The sequence below is a fragment of the Syzygium oleosum genome, unplaced genomic scaffold (genome assembly GCF_021117445.2).
Source record: "Syzygium oleosum isolate NSW1041296 unplaced genomic scaffold, Sole_v2.1 Sole_v2.02, whole genome shotgun sequence".
Lineage (NCBI taxonomy): Eukaryota > Viridiplantae > Streptophyta > Magnoliopsida > Myrtales > Myrtaceae > Syzygium > Syzygium oleosum.
Genome location: NW_026607486.1, coordinates 8,728,584 through 8,739,011, shown reverse-complemented (window position 1 = coordinate 8,739,011; position 10,428 = coordinate 8,728,584).

Sequence of the window (10,428 nt, the reverse complement as noted above, 5' to 3'; positions counted from 1 at the left end):
CCAAAGTCCTACAGGCGAGGAGCCCCTAGGCAAATTCAAGTCCTACAGGCAAGGAACCCCTAGGCAAATTCAAATCCTACTAGTGAGGAACCACTAGGCAAATCCAAAGTCCTACAGGCGAGGAACCACTAGGCAAATCCAAAGTCCTACAGGCGAGGAGCCCCTAGGCAAATCCAAAGTCTTACGGGTGAATAGCCCCTAAGCAAATTAAAGTCCTACTGGCGAGGAACCACTAGGCAAATTTCCAAATCCTCAAGTGAGGAGCCTCAGGTGTTCATGGTTCGTGGATTCATCCTTAAACCACGAAATCCGAATAACCATTATAATCATCACCACCATCAATTCATGCCTTTGGATAAGCGATAAAGAGATGCTCACAAACAAGTAAGTTTCTCTCCCTCAATCATTAAGAACCTTTCAAAATATGTTCTGAAAAGAAAACCGTTGGATTAGATCACGAATTTCAAAAGCAAGATCCCTAATCAGTTGTTATGAAATTTCCATCTTATCTTGTTCAGTGAGTCGACTAAAAATTCAGGTGTCACCTTGTCTTTGAGATCAACCTCTAACGAGCTCAATTTCAAAGAGGGGCAGCTGTTGACACTTGATTTTTTGCTCATTTTTTTCATATTTTCAAAAATCTCAAAATTAGGACTAGCAATCTTGGCCAAGCCTAGAAACCTATTTCTAAACCAAAAAATAATTTTTTTAGCATTTTTCTGCATTTTTCCTTAATTTCTTTTAATCAAAATAAGTGAGAAAATCAAGAAAAATAGTAAATGGAATCAGAAAATTCCATAAAAATAGTCATTAGTCTTATTTTAAATCCACTTTCATGAATACATCATCAATTTTAAAAAATCTCAATCGGGTATATGTTTTTCCCAAAATTGGGCAAAATTAAACTCGAATTGAACCAAAAATGCAATTAAATTTTTCTTATTCATTTTTAAGTCATAGTGTCTTCACAACAAATGATTTTGGGACCTTGAATTGCATAATGGTCGGTCCAATTACACAATTTGATATAAAAATCAAAAATCCCCAAAATTCGATTGAAAATTAAGAATTTTGAACCCAAATTGGGAATCGTGCCCAATATGAAATTGTCGAAACATGAGACTATCATTTCTAGGGTTAATCAGATGTGGGTAATTCAATTTTGGCATCAATTTTGCCTAATCAGGTCATTAGGACATCAAATTGAATAAAATCCTATTAACTCGAATACAAAAATGTGAAAATCTTGGATACAATTATAACAAAAATCGGGGAAAATCACATATTTGGGTTCGAAATATGATGGGAAATTCAATTTTGGGGTTTAATTTTGAAAATTGGATCAAAATTGAGCTTAATTGGCGAATTTAGACCAACTCGGGTCTGCCGGGTCGGCCGGGGTCGACCCGACCCGTCCCGGGTTGGTTGTCTTCTTCGCCCGACTCACCCGAGTCACACCAAACCCAGAAAATTTTAATTCAAGCGCGCGACTTCACCGATCATTTCCGGCTAATTTAACACGTGCAAATCGATTGGGCCAGCTGGAAAATATCCGGTTGGCACCAGGGAATCACTCTAACCGATTCAAGGTCGGTTCCAACAAACTTTGGGCCGGAATTTTTGATGAACAAAAAGGAAAAAAACTGAACATTGCGAAAGGGAGATGCTCGACGAAATGCCAGAGAGAGAGAGGAGAGAGAAATAGAGGAAATCAAAGAGAAATATCTAAAGAGGGAGGGTCGAGAGTCCCCTCACGAGTGTTCGGTGCCGCCGTGGACGGTGGAGCACCGGCGAATCGTGGATTGTCCGTGACTCTCCCCCGGTTGTTTCAGTCGGACAAGCTGACTCTGAACCTCTGAAAATCGAGCTCGGCCGACGTGCTCAGAGCTTTTCCGGCGAAATCAAGACTACCAGGTGGAAGTTCAAGTGTCAAGGAACAACTAAAGAGGCACAAATCAGTTCGGAAATTCCTCTTGATCATCGGACGAAGAAGGTAATGTTGGCTCATAGTCATTTTTTTCAAAATTTTCCAAAATTCGGTTTCAACTCCGATATGCATGTTTGTGTGATTTCATCGATGAATCTTGGCATTGTGATGTTCAGTACTAGTTTCTAATCATTTTTGGTGTTGTTTTATTGCATTTTTTGGCATTAAAATGCATAAACCGAGTCGGCTACCCCCATGAACCATCTCGCCGGAGCTCAGGTGACGTTGCCGGAGCATCACCATGGCCATAGGCCTATCAAGTTAGCCTCTTTCAACCTTGTTTGATACTTTGTTAGTGATTAGAATCGAGTTAGACGGCTAAGGCGTGCAATATTGTGATTTGAAGGTTAGGTTAGTTAGTTTAGCACAGTTGCGAATTAGGTTTTTTTGATTGGTTTTTCACCGGCCGGCGGACTCCCGCCAGTGTTCTGAGTAGACTAGATTCAAAGTAGAACATATGAACATCATAATGGTGCAATCGGAACGGCGAGATAGTCGCCGGAAGATTCTAATCCAAAGTCACGGCCTTGATAACGTTCAAGTCAAAATTGTGCACACCAACCAAGTATTCGACCAAATGCCACAATGAAAAAGGGATTAAACGGCACCGTTTTTAGGCTTTGGGTTCGCCGGAGAAGGTGACCGGCGACGCCCAGTTCGGCCAAGCCGAACCAGGTCGAACCGAGCCTGTCCGGTTCATTTTCCCGGCGGGAAATTTTAAAAAAAAATTTTAAAAAAAATCTAAAAAAAAACTCATAAAAAGATCTAAAAAAACTCACAAAAAAATTAAAAAAATTTTGAAAAAAAAAATTTGACAGAAAAATTCACAAAAAAAAATCAGAAAAATATAAAAAAATTTTGGAAAATCGAAAAAAAATTCAGAAAATTCACAAAAAAATTGGAAAATTCATAAATTTTCATAAATTTTCAGAAAATTCATGAAAATTCAGAAAATACAAATAAAAAATATATAAAATTTTAAAAAATCAATAAAAAATTGAAAAACAGAAAAATTTGTAAAAATTTTCAGAAAATCATAAAAAAATTAATTGTCGATTAATAAAATTTTCGAAAAAAAAAATTAAATCAAAAATTTCAAAAATTTTAAAAATTCACAGAATGGTCCAAAAACACCGTGGCCAACCATAAAAAGTGAAATTTGAATTTTTGGAAGTGACCAAGTGGCATTTTTAGAAAATCCCAAATTCAGAGGTTATAACCCCTAAAAAACCCTAAAACCCTAAAAATGTGAATCATGAAATGAATAAGCTTCTAGAGCTTCATTAGGGTTTGGGTGTTTTGATTGATTTTTATTTTTAGAGACCATTTAGGATTGATTGATCTGATTGTCATTGATTATACATTTAATACTTGTTTGGTTCTTCCTGCGATTAGAATGGATAGAATTAGTGGGTAAGCCTCGGAAATTTGCAAGACACGTTAGACGTCGTATTGTTCTTAGGTACCGAAAAGGCGTTAGGGATCTCGATTCGGGATCAATAACGTAACCAAGTCTCCGTACTCAGAATCTCTGGTTCGTAGAATCGTGGTATTTCTCCTGTACCTCGATTAGGTTTATAGTCTACCTACCAATAATGACTAGTGGCGACTCCAAAATCACAAACCTAGACTAAATAGGAAATTACCTTCCATTGTCACGTGAGGTATGGTCTGGGAGAGACCCTTATACGGAAATACCTCCTTAGCGCGCAAATCCCGAAAGCCCCCAAAAAAGCGCGGCGCGATAGGCGGCGTCTCAGGTTCAACCATGTCATCATCTTCCCCAAGCTCTTCCTTCGGCTCTGACTCCTCAGGCTCTGACTCGGGATCAGGTTCCATGGGTTTCGGCTTAGGGATAGGGTCTTCAGGAGGGTCTTTAGGGTCGATGACTTCGCCATCCGGGGCAAAAGTCTCCGAGGGATCCCAATCCATAGCGTCCGCACCGCCGTGGTGGGGACCTTCAAAGCCACGGTTTGGGCCAATGATCTCCACCCCCTCCCGGTAATACCAGGCTAGGAAATGGTGGGGCCTCCAGAACTCTAAGCCCTCATCTACCCAAACTGTAGTAAAATGCCTAATGTATACCATATCTACGCCCACTTGATACTCGGTCTCCACATGATCCGTATGCATGGGGACCCCAAAACGTCGAGATGGCAAAGTCATGGTCGGGGATCTGAAATGGTTCCCAATCAACTATGAGAACGAGTCTCAATATGCGACCAACCTAAGCTCCGTATAGGCTAACATGTACTTCCGAACAAGTCTAAGCATGACATTCATATTGTCAACATGCCGCGACAAACACAGACATCCCTACCTCATCTCGGAACATGCACAAGTCCTGCATGTTAGTCAAATCACAATAATGCAGCAATAACTCACGGACACGTACAATCCCGGATATAACTTACACATGCACGTGTACTAGCAATAATCCGAACGTGATCACATCTCAGTCTCGATACACTGCATACACCAATGCACAACATGCACCCGCTTTTCCGTTTAGATTATTCACGACCCGTGTAACACGCATTAGGCCTGTGGCACAACTCGCGTAAAACGCATCAGGCTGGCGGTCTTCTGGCTTAACCGTGCATCGTCCCGCGTAACACGCCTCGGGACGGGTTCAATCCCCTCGAAAAGACGCATCAGGGCTTAAGTGATCACACGTACACTCCGTCACATAATTTATTATCTTTTCCCCGCGTAAAGACGCATCAGGGCACTTAAGTGATCACACGCGCCACATGACCCATTCAATTCCATGTCATTCACGCGCTCGAACATCACTCGAATGTGCTCAATCACCAGCGATGCAAATCAGTTTACACGCCCACCAAACCAGCCACAGTTCCACCAATTAAAGCCATGAACACACATTCGCAATCAGTCACTCCCTCACGTGCAACAACCACATCGAAAGGTTCCCGAGAGAGAGAAATCAAATTTGCACAGAATCGAGGCTTAAAATTGGCAATTGCACAGTAATCGAAACTCTTTTGAAATAAATAGTAATTCAACTCCAAAAATTCTGAATTTTGGATATGTAATTGGAAACATCTTGATAAAATTTTTTCATGAGGAAACGAAATCCAATTCCGGCTGCAAACAGCTATTTTTGTCACCCAAAGTCAGATCGAAAATTAGCCCACCAGGGCAGACCGTTTGGCCTTTAAAATCCATTTTAATCAGTACCCAAATCTCCTTGGAAAACCATGAAATTTTTATGTCATAGAAAAAAATGTCCTTGACAACTTTCATGAAGGAAGTTCGTTGAAAAGAGGTCTGAAAAATTTTATAAAAATTCAGAAAGACACGCCGGTCGGGTGAACAGTAAATCCGGCAGAGTGGTGACGATCCGAAAATAGACTTCCAAATATCCCAAAAAGGTCTCCAAAAATTCCAGATTTAATATAAGACATACTTCAAGATGTTAGGGTCAACTTACATGAGGAACACTTCCTCAAATTCGGTCCACATTGATCTCCACAAAAATAGCAAAACACAAATGCATAGGAGCAACGAATCCAAGAATCAACTAACATGAACCATTCGGCAATTCAAGCTCATCTAACCACTGAAATAACTATCCACAGCCATGAATCAACCCCTAACATGTCCATCAGTAACCCCTTAGACTAGTCAAGGGTTAGGAAGCCACTTACCTCGAGTCTAGACAAGAATGACTCAGGGGAAAGAGGCAGCAACAAGGTCGGTAGAACAGCAGCAGCAGAGCAGAAGCAGGAGCAAAAACGGAAGCAGCAGCAAAGAAGCGAGGGGCAGAAGCCAAGAAGGAAAAGAAGAAAAGAAGAAAGGAAGAAGAAGAAAAAGAAGAAGGAGAGAAGTTGATGGAGTCGGTGGAGATCAGCGGGAAGTCAGCCGGGGGGGAAAAGGGAAGAGAGAGAGAGAGAGAGAAAAGAGTTGAGTGACTTGAGTAGGTCAACTACCTCCACTATGACTCAACCAAGTGCTAGGATTAACTAGTCAATCTCATCAAAGATCCAATGGCTCACATTGGTCAACTCCACTAACTCCTAGGGACAAAAAAGGAAATGAGCAAGAGGAGAGAGGGGCATTATGGTCCAATATTTTCGACCAGCATGGGGGCAGCAACTTTATTAAAATGCCCTTCCACTTTTAAAATGAACTCAAATAATCTCAGGGGCAAAATGGCCATTTTCCATTCCCGATCCAAATTTCACTTTTCCGACAAATCCGAGTGGCCCTAAGGTTGGCCACGCCAAACGTGACGTCGTCCAATGAATTAGTCGTGACTTTCGAGAAATTCGATTCCCAAGTCCGAATTCCAAGTAATTGTCAAATTTGATTAAATGCAACTTTAGTGTGTCTCAAACTAACGGGCGGCTTTCAGGAGTTACGCGTATCGACTCGTGGCCGATTCGATATCGTGCCACATCTAAGTTTACTCGAGCCATTGCGACCTCGGTTGTCATGTAATTGCAATGGTCAATCACTAGTTCCAATTGACGCGATCGTTCGGATTAGGTTTAGGATCGTTCGAAATTCATACAATGGTCAAGCAGATTCAACCGCAATCCAATTATACAACATTTGCGAATCGTTCCATAACCATCCTAGAATTGGTCTATAATGGCCCAAAATATCTCCTCGTCAATCCTTATGGTCGAAGTGTCGATTCACGGCCAAGTTTTTAGGTCCACGTACTTAATTCCTAGTTAACCATTCCCTAATGGTTAGTCTTATCAAGAGTGATCAATTCCGAGTGAAATTTAACTAAAGTGCATCGAAGATACAATCATTTCATAAATCCTAAAAAATGAGTCGAATTTCAGAATGTCACAGCCGTGCTCCTCATCGCCCTCACCCATGTTCTGCTGGTGTCCCGATTTCTCAACCAACATAGTAATTCCGGCGGGTTTCCCTACGTCACGCGGCAACAACTCACTTGCCGGTTGATGTGAATCCCGGTGTCGGTTATCGTTGGTCCAAATTTTAGGTCATTTCCTAAACTAAACCCAATTCGAATATTTGATTACCTAATTTGGATTATTCGAATCTAACTTGATTTGGTGTGAAGTTTTAGGCGTTTCCCAAATAGGCAAGTTTCCCCATTTGAGTCGTTATATAATTAGGGATTTGATCTTTGAGACTAGAGATTGGATCCCTAATTAAATTGGATTCCTATTTTGTTTATGGTGAATATTTAATATATCACCAATCATGTAGTTCTTGTATATCGTATGTAATTAATATAGGAAACATTCTTATTACACCCTTAGGTTTCAAACCTTATATGTACATGTGCATATCTCTGTGGCTTTTGCCCACCGATGCTCAAGAAGTTTCCTACACTCTTCTCTATGTTACTTTTTTTTTTTTTTGGTCTGTCTTCTCTATGTTACTTAGCTCATCATGTTTTTAACTTCGCGTCAATCCATGTTAAGTAAGTCAATTGTTGTGCCATTTTAATAACACTTTAAATCGATGGTTTCAAGTTCGTAATTTCAATGTTTCATGAAAAACTAATTTTTTATAATTAATAAAACGGATGTTCAACCATTGTCATGAGCCGGTCTTTTCAAATTGTTATGCTTACCATCTCATTTTCTAGTAGTATCATATTTTCATATAAGTTGAATATGAAAAAAAAGTGGAAAAAGAGTTTTAGTAAATATAAATGTAACAAATTTTGAATACAAAACACATGCGAAGCATGGGCAAATACATGAATTTCATATGAATCTCTCTCAAAATTATTTCGCCAAAATAAACTTTCCATTACCATATCATGCATGAAGATGTCTTGTCATTATCCTCCACATCCTAGTCACATTTACCATAACCCTAAAATTATAAGAATAACTTTTAATGTTTTGCACAACTTTTATTCTTTTAGGATTAACCTATTGTAAAACATTAAAATCGAAAATCAAATCGCACTTACAACTGCTATTTTTTATTTATTGATTTATTATTCCACATATTTGATCCTTTGAATTACATTAAAACCTAAAATTTCAAAAAGAATTATATAAAACCTAAAATTCCATATTTTTTTAGGAAAAATTTCAAATCAATACCCAAAGTGGGGTCATTTTCTCAAAAAATGATCCAAAGTGGACATAATATCAAATAAGGGCCTAAAGTGCCCAATCAGTCTCAAATAGGGGCATGAAGATCGGAACAGTGAGCATCAAATAAGGGCTTGAAATGCCCAATCAGTCTCAAATAGGGGCTCGAAAATTGAAACAATGACGTGCTTGCCAGCCGGTCAACATTTGACCGGCCAGCGAACCCAGGCCCTTACTTGAGACTAATTAGGCACTTCGGACCCCTATTTGAGACTGATAAGGCACTCCAGGCCCTTATTTAACACTATGTTCACTTTGAACCATTTTTTTTAGAAAATGACCCTATTTTGGGTACTGATTTGAAATTTTTCCTTTTTTTTATCATCATTATTCAAAAAAGGTTCAAAATGGTTTCTTATTACATTTAATTTTACAAATGTAAATAAATCTATTTTATTGCAAATATAGTAGGATTTAAAAATTAAATATAAATGCTCTATTTTATACAAAAAGTAAAATTTTTATAATTTTAAAGATAATAGTATTTCCAGTTAGCAAAGTTGCCCTCAAAATATCAATTCACTTAATTGAAATATCACAATGAAATTAAAACTTGAAAACAGAAAAGTATATTTCCTATTTTAAGTAGAACTTATCTATATTTAAGGAACTTCGAGACCTACTTTCAGAAAAGCTGGACTTAATGGAAATATAATTTCGAGAGAGATTTATTTTAGGCCGATACTTGATGAGGCTCGATCGAGTACATTAAAGCTTCGTTCCTTTTGTGGAATAATATGACATTTTTGGAAAATATTTTTCAGGAAAATGACATTATTTTCCGGTATTTAACTAAAACATGAAAATGAACTGGAAAATATTTTCAGTCATCTGGTATGGAAAATTCTCACTGCAGTACTTTTAATAATTTTTTATTATAAAAAAATAAAATTTTTAATTATTTTTAAATTTTGAATTTTTTAATACAATTCTTTTCTTTTCTTTTCTTTTCTTTTCTTCTCTTCTTTTCTTTCTTCCTTTGCCGGTCGCAAGCCACAGCAACTGTTGGCAACTGGCCATAGGCGAGGCCTTGACAAATCCGGCGAAGGTTGGCCTCGCTTGGACCTGGCGAATGAGGCTGAGCCTCGCCTGTGGCCAGTCGCCGACCAGCCGAGGAAGAAGAAAACGAAAAAGAAAGAAAAGGAAAAAAATTAAATTAAATTAAATTAAATTTAGTTTTAAAAAAAGAAATAAATATAAAAATAAAAATAAAAGTAAAAGTGAAATGTGTTTGGTGAAAGAAAGTGAGGTGAAAAGTGGAAAACATTTTCCTCACTTTTGAATGTGTTTTCTATATTGATGGAAAATGTTTTCCTTGACTATTTCATTTTCTACGAGCGCCAGAAAATCCGGACAAGGTTTTTCTAGAAGTTATTTTTCGTGAAATGAACGGAGCCTAAATGCTAGTTTGTGCCCCATTAGCTTCGATCGTATAGCGAGAGCCCCATTTGGGCTCGCTCGACCACACTTGGCCAGGAGGGTAAAATGTCCGAGACTTGGCAACCCAATTCCCTTCTCAGACTTGTCCCGCACAACTTTATCCCGCTTAGATGCGATCAATCCTACATGGAAGATTCAATATATTTCTTACCCGGGAAAATTGTCTAAATAGTCCTAAACATATTGTAAGGAAGATTCAATATATTTCTTAACCGGGAAAATTGTCTAAATAGTCCTAAACATATTGTAAGGAGGTCAATTCAGCTATAAACATTTCAAGTGTGCTAGTTTGGTCTTAAACATTTCAATTGTGCCCATCTAATTCTAAAAATTTTGATAAATTATCAATTTAATCTTAAACATTTTACGATTTGCCGATATAGTCCATCCAGCCAAATATCCAAATAATAGGTTTAAGACTAAATTGACAAATCTTAAAAAAAATTTAGGACTGAATTGACATAATTAAAAGACTTGGGATTAAATTAGCAAAATCAAATGACATTTTGGACAATTATCATTTTCTTAATTATAGATGGATCCGGACGAGCTTACTATGGATCAGATGCCGCCAGGCTCGACCCGCTCCTCAATGAGCTCTAGTCTTGCGCTTCCCCTAATTGGCCTCGGTCGATACAATTCAATTCCCCCACGGAAGAGTACGTTTCCATTTCTTTCCTCTTAGTAAAATAATAATAATAAAACAAAGAAGAAGAGAGAGAGAGAGATTTTCTTCTTCTTCTTCTTTCTTTTCCCATTTCTTTTTTATTTGGCGGTTTGCACTTTTCTACTTTGTGGGGAGAGGCCCTCCTTTTGGCGCCTCCAAAAAATAAAAAAAAAAAATTTCACCTCATAGCCGCCGCCCCCCGCTTTCCTCGAACC